This window comes from Cynocephalus volans, chromosome 12 (assembly GCF_027409185.1).
Source record: "Cynocephalus volans isolate mCynVol1 chromosome 12, mCynVol1.pri, whole genome shotgun sequence".
Lineage (NCBI taxonomy): Eukaryota > Metazoa > Chordata > Mammalia > Dermoptera > Cynocephalidae > Cynocephalus > Cynocephalus volans.
Window position 1 is genome coordinate 33,513,647 of NC_084471.1, and position 9,209 is coordinate 33,522,855.

Genomic DNA, 9,209 nt, shown 5'->3' on the forward strand with positions numbered 1-9,209 from the left:
TTGTGGTATTGGAGGGACATCCAGATATCTGGCTGGAAGATTATGATGCAGGTCTGAGCTCATGGCCAAAGAATTGGGAATAATCCATGTAGAAGTGATTGCTCAATTGGATAATGTCACTGCGGAAAAAGCATAATTGGACAAGAGCAAAGGGCCAAACCAAGATTAGAAACTGGGTTTCAGAGTAAGAAGAGCCAACAAAGCATTCAATTCTTATTTTTGAAAAGGTGATTACAGCAAGGGAAGTAAGTAAAGAGAAAACAAGTGTTTAATTAGCTTCTGATATCCAAGAACCTTTAGAATGTGGATTCTTAAATGCTCCACAGTGAGTGCCATGTTTCCATATATGTTTGTTTGGGTAACTTTTCTGCCACTTGCACAAGTGACCTAGAATGGCTTCTTGGCATCACGGTAGAGTTGTTGTGGGATGATGCCTCAATCACTCCCATCTATGAGGCCGCGGATGTTCCCAGATGTGCACTAATGACTCAAAGACAGGCCTTCCTGTCTGGGAATGTTTAAGCAATATCTCCTAAAGCCCTGATTTTAGTGGCTGTTCACCTGTAGGGGAATGTCCATATGGGTTTTCCCTACCTCTGTTCCTATCTATTCTGTTTGATCCCAGTAGGAGAACATGATGATGACCGGGATCCTGAGTGTGAAGGCCCATTGGAACGAACCACAGTCAGGGCTTTAACTCCACTGTACCCTGGGAGCTTGGGTCTGTGTCTCTCTTTTGGTAAGGAGCTGGCAAACCAGTGCAATCTACATTTGAGAGCTTATGGAGAAAGGCAAATTCGAGCAAGTGATTCATAGATTACAAGTATCATGAAAAACAGGAAATGAGGGAGCAAAACTATAATCAACCTTTATAAATGGTAAGCAAATCCTCCCTACCCACATGAAAAAAAATGGCTGTGAAGAGGCATGCTGTCCCCTCTAAAGCATCAAAATTCTTGAATTTATGAAGTGCTGGTTCATGATGTCTCATTTGACTGAATTCTGCTTTTATTGTTTCCTTCACATTCTCATATTCTTTCCTCAATTCACTCATGCATGGGCTTTGTTCACTGCTCAATTCCCAGAGCCCAGCGCAAGGCTGGACACACCGTAGGCATTCAACATATATTTATTGAGTCCATCTGTCCTTATGTCTACTTGTCTATTGGTTCATTCATTCATTCATTTCTCAAATATTTATTGAATATTTTTTAGGTACCAGATTCTGTGCTAGTTCTTGGGGATAAAAAGAATCAGAAGTTGTCCCTTCCTGAGTAAGCTCCTAACCTACTGGCATGACAATGACATAAACAGAGTTACAGTTCCTCTGGATGAGCAATAATAGACCTATGCACATTTGATGCAGGCTCCAGACTGTGGAGGATGGAGAGGAGGAGGGGCAGGGAGGGGTCAGAGGAGGCTTCCGGAAGAAGGAAACCTCACTTCCTCTACTTTAGAGATCTCCCGGTATTGATTATCTTTAATGCTTTCTCTTATCTTAAACCTCTTCCTCTCTACGTGTCTTTCCCACCGATCTTTAAGTTTGTTCAAGCCTTTACCATCTTAAGAAAAACAACTCTTCTTAGCCCTGCATTCCTCCAGTTGCTTTCCTCATCTACTTTTTTCTTATGCTTTCTTTCTTGCCTTTCACTCCTAAGTCCACTGAAATCTGGCCTTCATCTTGACCTCTCCCCCGAATGGCTCCCAACCAAGGTCCACAATGACATCTTGGTTGCTAAATCCAATGGAGGCATTCCAGCCCTTTTCTTGTTTGTGTTATTTGTGTTCTTGGTTGCATTTGCCACTGCTGATCCCTCCTTCATGGTCACCCTTCTCCTTAGTTTCCCCAACTCCCTCACTTTTCTGGTTTTCTTTCTGCTTCCCTGACTGTTCCTTCTCACTGTTCTGCTGACTCTTCTTCTACAGCTCGTCATTTAAAGGTTGGTAAATGTTGGAATTCCTTAGGGACCTCTTGCGACTCTGAATTTTCTTTCTGAGAAAACTTAGCTATTTAGATTCAATACCATTTTTATCCTGATGATTTCACCATAATTCTCTCCAGCCAAGATCAATATTCTGAGCAGCAGACTTTACTCCTGTATTCATTCATCCACTCAATAAATATTTACTGGTGACCACTATGTGCCAAATACTGTTTTAAGGACAGAGATTCAGCAGTGAATGAACCAAGTCCTTGCCCCTGTGGAACATATATTCTACTAAAGCACACAGTTACATCACACACACACACACACACACACACACACACACACACACACACACACACACACACACACACACACACACCCCTTCTGTCAGGTGGTGAAAAGTGCTAGAAAAAAATAAAGCAGATGAGGAAGTGCCAGAAGATTTTGCTCTTTATAAAGGACAGTCAGTAAGTCCCCTCTAGTTAGATGACATTTAAGTAGAGAGGAAGCGAGTGAGCCATGCAGATATCTGGGAGAAGAGTTCAGTTGTCAGAAAAAAGATCCAATGTGAATGGTCATTATCCTTCTCTGTCATCGTCATCTAGGCTGAGTAAGAAATCCCAGATGACGAGAACCTTCTACCCAGGGACCAGAGGTCAACAATTGAGGAAGAGGTGACTGCTGCCATTATTATCCCTCTTGCCCTTATACTCAACAAATGGGTTTCTTTCCTTGCTTAATGGAGTTGAATCATTCAGGTGGGCTAGGGAGATTTGAAATCATCTCTGTAAATTACTGGCTGTCCTAGAAGCCATTTGACAACAATTATCTTCCCCCACAAAACTGCTCCTCCACCCTTGTTCTTGCCTTCAGTGACAGGCACTGGCATCCACCCTGTTGCCCAAGCCAGAAACATAAGTATCACCCTCCCTCATCCCCAATACCTGATTCATCACCAAGTTCCCTTAGGTGGCATCTTCTCTGAAATCTGTCCATCTCCCTCAATCTCTGTTGCCTCTACATAAAACCGGTCACTCTCATCTCTGATCTGGATGGCTGCCCCCAACTCTCTGCTGGTTTCCTCTCCTCTTGCCGGTCCCTCCTCCAGTCTATTCTCTGCAGGTTAGGTAGGGGAGCTCTCTCTAAAACAGAAATCTAACCTTAAACTTTTCAGTGGCTCCGCGTTGCCCAAGAGAAAGATCCTGTACTGCCCCCAGCACTCCATACTTCAGGCAGGCTGAGCTTTTTAGAGTCCTTCAAAGGAAATATGTTCTTTCTAAAATGTATGTGTTTCTATATTATATGCTACTCCCTTTGTCTGGCAACTTCTTCTCCCCTCCCACTTACTTGGCTAACTCCTACTCATGTTCTAGATGTGGGCTTGGATGTCGCTTCCTTCAGAAAACTCTGACTTTGGTTAAGTGACTCTTTCTGTAGGTGTTCCAGGATTCTCCAGGAATTGTACTTATCACTGGACTGTGATGCTTTCTTTAATTTCCTTAACCCCCAACTTTAGTGTATGCTCTTTGAAAGGAGAGATTGTGTGAATCTATTTTGTCACTATTCCTAGTCTTTGGCATAGAGTAAATGTTCGATAGTTACTTATTATTGGATGAACGAATAAATAAATAAGGTGACACTTGAACAAAATTAAAGGATGAATAGGAATTACCTTGTCACAGGGATAGTGAAAATACAGAGAGTGTTCCAGGTGGAGAGCACAGCTTGAACAAAGACCCAGAGGTGAGAAACGTGGTGAATGAGGGAAACTGTAGGCAGTTTGGTGTTCCTGGGCACAAAGCATGAATACGGCATTGGAAAGAGAGGTAGTCTGAGAGACCAGCCAAGTCATGAAGGGTTTGTGGGTCAGGCTGAGATTTAAACTTGATCTTGTAGGCAATGAGGAACTTATAAGGTATGCTTTTAGATATTTAATGAAGATTGAATTTGAGAGTAGCAAGAAGGGAGACTAGAAAGAGTGGTTAGGAGGCTGCTATATTTCTTCCTGGCTCTGCCTTTCAATATGATTTATTTATTTATTTTTAATCCCAATTCTGATTCTTAAAATTTTATGGTTGCCAGAATTCTAAGATGACCCTTATGATCTATGCTCCTGTTGATACTCTATGATTATATTATGTAATGTGGCAAAAGAGATTTTTGCAGATGAAATTAAGGTTATTAATCAGTTTACCTTAAAATAGGGGATTATCTGGGTTGGACTAATCTGATTGCATGATCTCTTTAAAAACAGAGCTTTCATCTGGCTGGTTCCAGAAGTCAGAGAATTGAAGCGTTAGAGGGATTCAACGTGAAGGAAATTCTATGCTGTTGTCTTTGCAGATGGAGGGATTCACATGGAAAGGGACTGAGAGTGGTCTCTAAGAACCAAGTCTTGGGTGATAGCCAGCAAGGAAACAGGGACCTCACAATTACAACCACAAGGAAATGAATTTGGCCAATAACCACATGAGTGTGGAGGCAGATTAGTCCTTGGAGTATTGAGATAAGAACTCAGCCTTGCTGACACCTTGATTTCAGCCTTGTGATCCCCTGAGAAGAGAATCCAGCCATGCCATGCTGGACTTCTGACTACATAACTGTGAGCTGTTCTATGGATATTGTTTTAAGAAATTTGTTATGCAACAATAAAAAAACTGATACAAATTTCCTCAAGATACTCTTGTACAACTTTCTATTGTTCATGGAAGGATGCTAGTCATATCTTCTTTTGCTTTATGAACAATTCTTTTTAGATTGAATCATAATAAAAAGGACATCTAATGCTGGGGCCTTACAGAGTGCCAAATGCTATACCAAACACTTGACAAGTGGTACGTAGTATCCACAACCACCTTATGTCAGAGGCGCTACTGACTATCTCCATTTTACAGATGACGAAACTGAAGCTCAGAAAAGCTAAGTAATCTGTCCAAAGTCACTCAACTAGCAATTAGAAGAGCTGGGACTTGAGCACAAGCTATCTTATTCTGCCATCTGGGTAGACTTGTCAGAAGGTTTAGTGATTCCCTTAGCACTCTTAACATTTAGTTGTTTCTCAGAAAAGAGTTTGATGGGCAATGGGAATAATTTTCAGGTTCAAGTTGTGTATCATTTCAGTTTGGGATAGATTAGGGAATTATCTTGGGCATGATATCACCTTACTCTCTTTTGCGTTTTGTAGTAACTTAGACAAAGAGAAGGAAGAAGAAAACAAAAAGTAATTGGAGTGAAATGGTTAGAACTAATAAAAAAAGGGCTTGATGTGGGTTTAAAAGCATAGGTTTAGTCACAGATGTAGCCAATTTGGCAATTCCCCGTTTCATGTCCATTCAAGCATGGGCAGGTGTCCTTTATTCATGTGTTATAGAAAGCTTGAGGCTGTCTGCCATGTGCCAAGAAAAAAAAAGCAATTAAATATTTTAATATTTCCTGTCTATAAACTGCTCCCTGTTTTATTACTTCAAATGCACTGGATTTAAAAGGAGGTGTGAAAGACTCCTGAGCCATTAATAAAAGGCTGCAGCTGCTCCAGGAGGGCGATGCGACATGTTTTTCAAAGGCATGGTTTTGGTCTGAGCACCTCATTCCACAGACTTTTGATTTATGATCACCCTGAAACTGATACAGAAGCATGAGGCAAACACTTACTGTGCTTCCGGAATATATTTGAGCAGAATACAGACAATGAGTTCTTTTCCTTGGGGAAAATATAAAGGGATAAAGGGAAGAAATATGAAAGCAGTAGTTCAGAAGTTATGGTGCAGTGTAGAGTCAGCACAAAAAAACCAAACCTTTTCCCAGAGTAAACCAGAGTCAGTGGCCAGTTTCATGTGGTTTATTTGTAAGATTTCTGTTCTTGGATGAACAGAAAGAACAGTAGGGATTTAGTGATATATCTGAGTCTTTGAAGGCTTCAAATAAAGACATGCCCTAAAGTTAAAAGGTAAAAACCAAGATTTGACTCTATTTTCTTCTTTCGATGGACTAAAAGGAACCAAAGTGCTATTTCTCAAAGTTTATTTTTTAAAAAGCTATTCCCCAAACATTATTTAGAAAAAAAGTTCATTTTTCCTTTTCAGGGATGGTGTGTAATAATGAGGGGATTGAGGATGTTGGAGATTCAGTTCAAGCTAGCAAACCTTTGTTGAGTGCTACCACATGCAAGCTCATGCTTGGGAAAGATGTCAAGAAAACCTCCTCCCTTGCTCTTTGTCTTATGGAGGTAATTTGGCTTTCTGTGTGGACATGCTAAAATCTGTTTGAACATGCTGGCAAGATGTTTCTTAAACTTCAGTCATTCTTCTACCATTTTTCCAATTTTGGCTGCGAATCGCCTTATTATTTACTTTTTTTTTTTTTTTTTGGTAACTTAGCCTACAGTTTATTTAAATACATTTTGCCTCATCTTACGCTATAATATCTGTGAAATCATAGATTTAATGTGATAATTAGACCTTTTCAAATACATCTTCAAATTAATATTGTTAAAATATTTTTATCTGAAAATATTGGGACCAGATACGTTTTGCAATATAGGACATTTTTGGATTTTACAAAGATAATAAAGTGTATGTACTATATGTTATGTAGCACCATTATAGGGATATGGACAGTACCCCACAATCAAAGATTAACATTTCCACAGTGAGGCATATGAATATTTGCACTAGGTAGAATGTGGAATAAATAAAGATGTTAAATAACCTCATGTCTATTGGAAAACTTTTGGTTTTCAAAGATTTCTGGATTTCACAACTGCAGGTAAGGAACGGTGGAACTATAAGTACTACTGAAAAAGTCTGTGTACCACAGGAAAAAAATGTTGTCATTCAATGCATGAGTCATTTCAACTTTCTTTGAGACATATAGCTGGGCTAAACTTTTAAAAAATGTTTTTATTGAAGTATAAATATAACATACATCAAGTAGAAAACTTTAAGAGTACAAATACACAGCCTAATGACCTTATGTATATATAAATTATATACACACAATGTATATTAAATATGTAATATAATGTATATTATAACATACATTATAATACATATGTATGTAATATAATATATATTATAATGTATATATCATATATAATATATATAACATAGTACGTATTCCATTATACATTAAAATATAATACATATTAATTACATAACACATAAAGTGTATTATAGATATAATGTATATTATACATAATGTGCAATATATACACACACACAACACTTCTGGCACCCAGAAGCTTCCTTGGTTTCCTTCTCAGTCAATACCTCTGCCTCTCCCCCACCAGTCCCCACACCATGAAAACCAGTTTTGAGTTCTATGAATAAGCTTATATAAACGAGCTCATGTAAATCAAACAATATCAACTCTTTTCTGTCTGGCTCCTTTCACTCAGCATAACGTCTGTGAGATTCTTCCATGTTATTGTGTGTATCAGTAATTTGTTCCTTTTTATTGTTGTGAAGTATTATTTCTGTGTTAACTTTTATTACCTCTTAGAGTGTTACATGTAAACATTTCAAGTTGACAATTTCTTGGGGCTGAAGTGCTCTTTCTCTTTCGCAGACAATCACATAAAGAAAGGACAGACAATCCCATAAAGAAAACTTTTATTGAGAAATTTGAAAGCAGCTGGCAGCGCTCACCAAAATTGCACCCCTTTCAGCCGACTTAGAAAACACAGCTCATGTTGTAGTGCGGATAAATTCCTTTCCCATCTTGTTTTCACCTCTTTGGTGAGTGAAGGCAAGCTGCTGTCTTCATCAAATAAAAAAAGAGTCCAGGAGGTTCTGGAGAAGCATTTTGATTTAATTTTTGGATAGTGTAAAACTTTAGAAGAGGAAATTGAAAGCGCATATTGTTTTCCAGCTAGATGATAAGATATAAAAGAGTCTTTAAAATGAATTTTATACTAATTTGGGATGGTGCTTTATGTTCAGGCCCGCTGTGTGTGCAATGGACTGAGGAGGGATGAGTTGGGAGCGATGATGGGCAGTTTTCTACTTCCTCTAGAGTTCCTTCTCAGCCTGGCTTCTTTTAAAACATTTGAGTTGGTGTGAATTACTGGAACATGAGAAGCACTTGTCCCAAAATTCAAAAACACATTCCAGAGGCAAATAGGAAGGATCGTCAGACTTTTGCCACTTTAGATTGATATGGAGTACTGAGGGCAGAATGACCCAAGACAGATTGGAAACTAGTTTGCTTGGATTCTCATAAAAGAGTGTACTGTGTTCATGACTAAAACACTCTACAGTGGCTATAGAGATGCTCACTAATCTTAAAAAAAATCAGAGAGTCTAAAATGTTTAGAGATCTTGTGTTTTCATTTGGTACACATTTTCTCATGAGAGTCAAAGTAGCAAAATAGCATGTGGGTTCTGGGATCAGAAAGACTAGGGATTAAAATCTCATTCCTATGGTCTGGGGAAAGCCTTTTGTATTGTTGAACCTGCCCAGTACCAGGCAGCCTGACCCTGACCTAAAGTAAATTCCCAGGAGAAGTCTTTCCTGGGTTTTGAATTTGCTGTAACAGGTGTGATCATTCTAGCAGCAGTTTGATGATCATGTACAATATTGCAAACAGGACAAATAAAAAAAAAAAAAAAGAAAAAAATTCTATTTCTGTCATTGCCTAGCTGTGCAATCTTACTTTAGTACATTAATATCTCTGATTCAAAATATTGAATTTGCCTGGTTTTTCTTTACATTCAGCATTGCCATAAGTGAACCATCTTAGGAAGGACCATGCCAGTAAATTTTAAAATAAGATCTAAAGATGGTTAAAGAACCTGCTGTCTCTCATTTTAAAATACCCTAACCCTCAGTAGGCTGGCTGATACATCATATTTCCACAACATCTTTATATAAGGGCTCAAGGTATGTTGTGAACCATAAATTTCTCTGGATCTTTCTTTGGCTGGAAGTTGCCAGGGCATTTTCAATAACAATTGGTGGGAATGGTTTTCCTAAGAACTCACCAAAATGCTATGTTTCCTTGTCATTATTTTTTGGTCAAGTATTGGGATAGTTTATAGAGAGTTAATTGTCTGAGAGGTTGAGTAAGGAGGAAGAGAAAGGGGCAGGGACAAAAAAACCCAAAGAAGTATTCATTACATGTAATTGAAAGCTAATCATCTCTTCATGGGTAACTACTCTCCAGAAAAGACCAGCCAAACCACTTACAACCATCCATAAAGCTCACTGACCAGCTAGGACAATAATGCTGAAAAATATTGCTATGCTCAGTTTATTTGATTATATCTCATTTATAGATGGTCT

The 9,209-nt window shown here is 38.6% G+C and overlaps 1 pseudogene; it reads left to right on the plus strand.

The window, feature by feature from the left end:
• Positions 1-8,346: 8,346 nt before the first annotated feature.
• LOC134361405 (small Cajal body-specific RNA 16) lies at positions 8,347-8,516 on the plus strand (annotated as a pseudogene).
• The last annotated feature ends 693 nt before the right edge of the window (positions 8,517-9,209 follow it).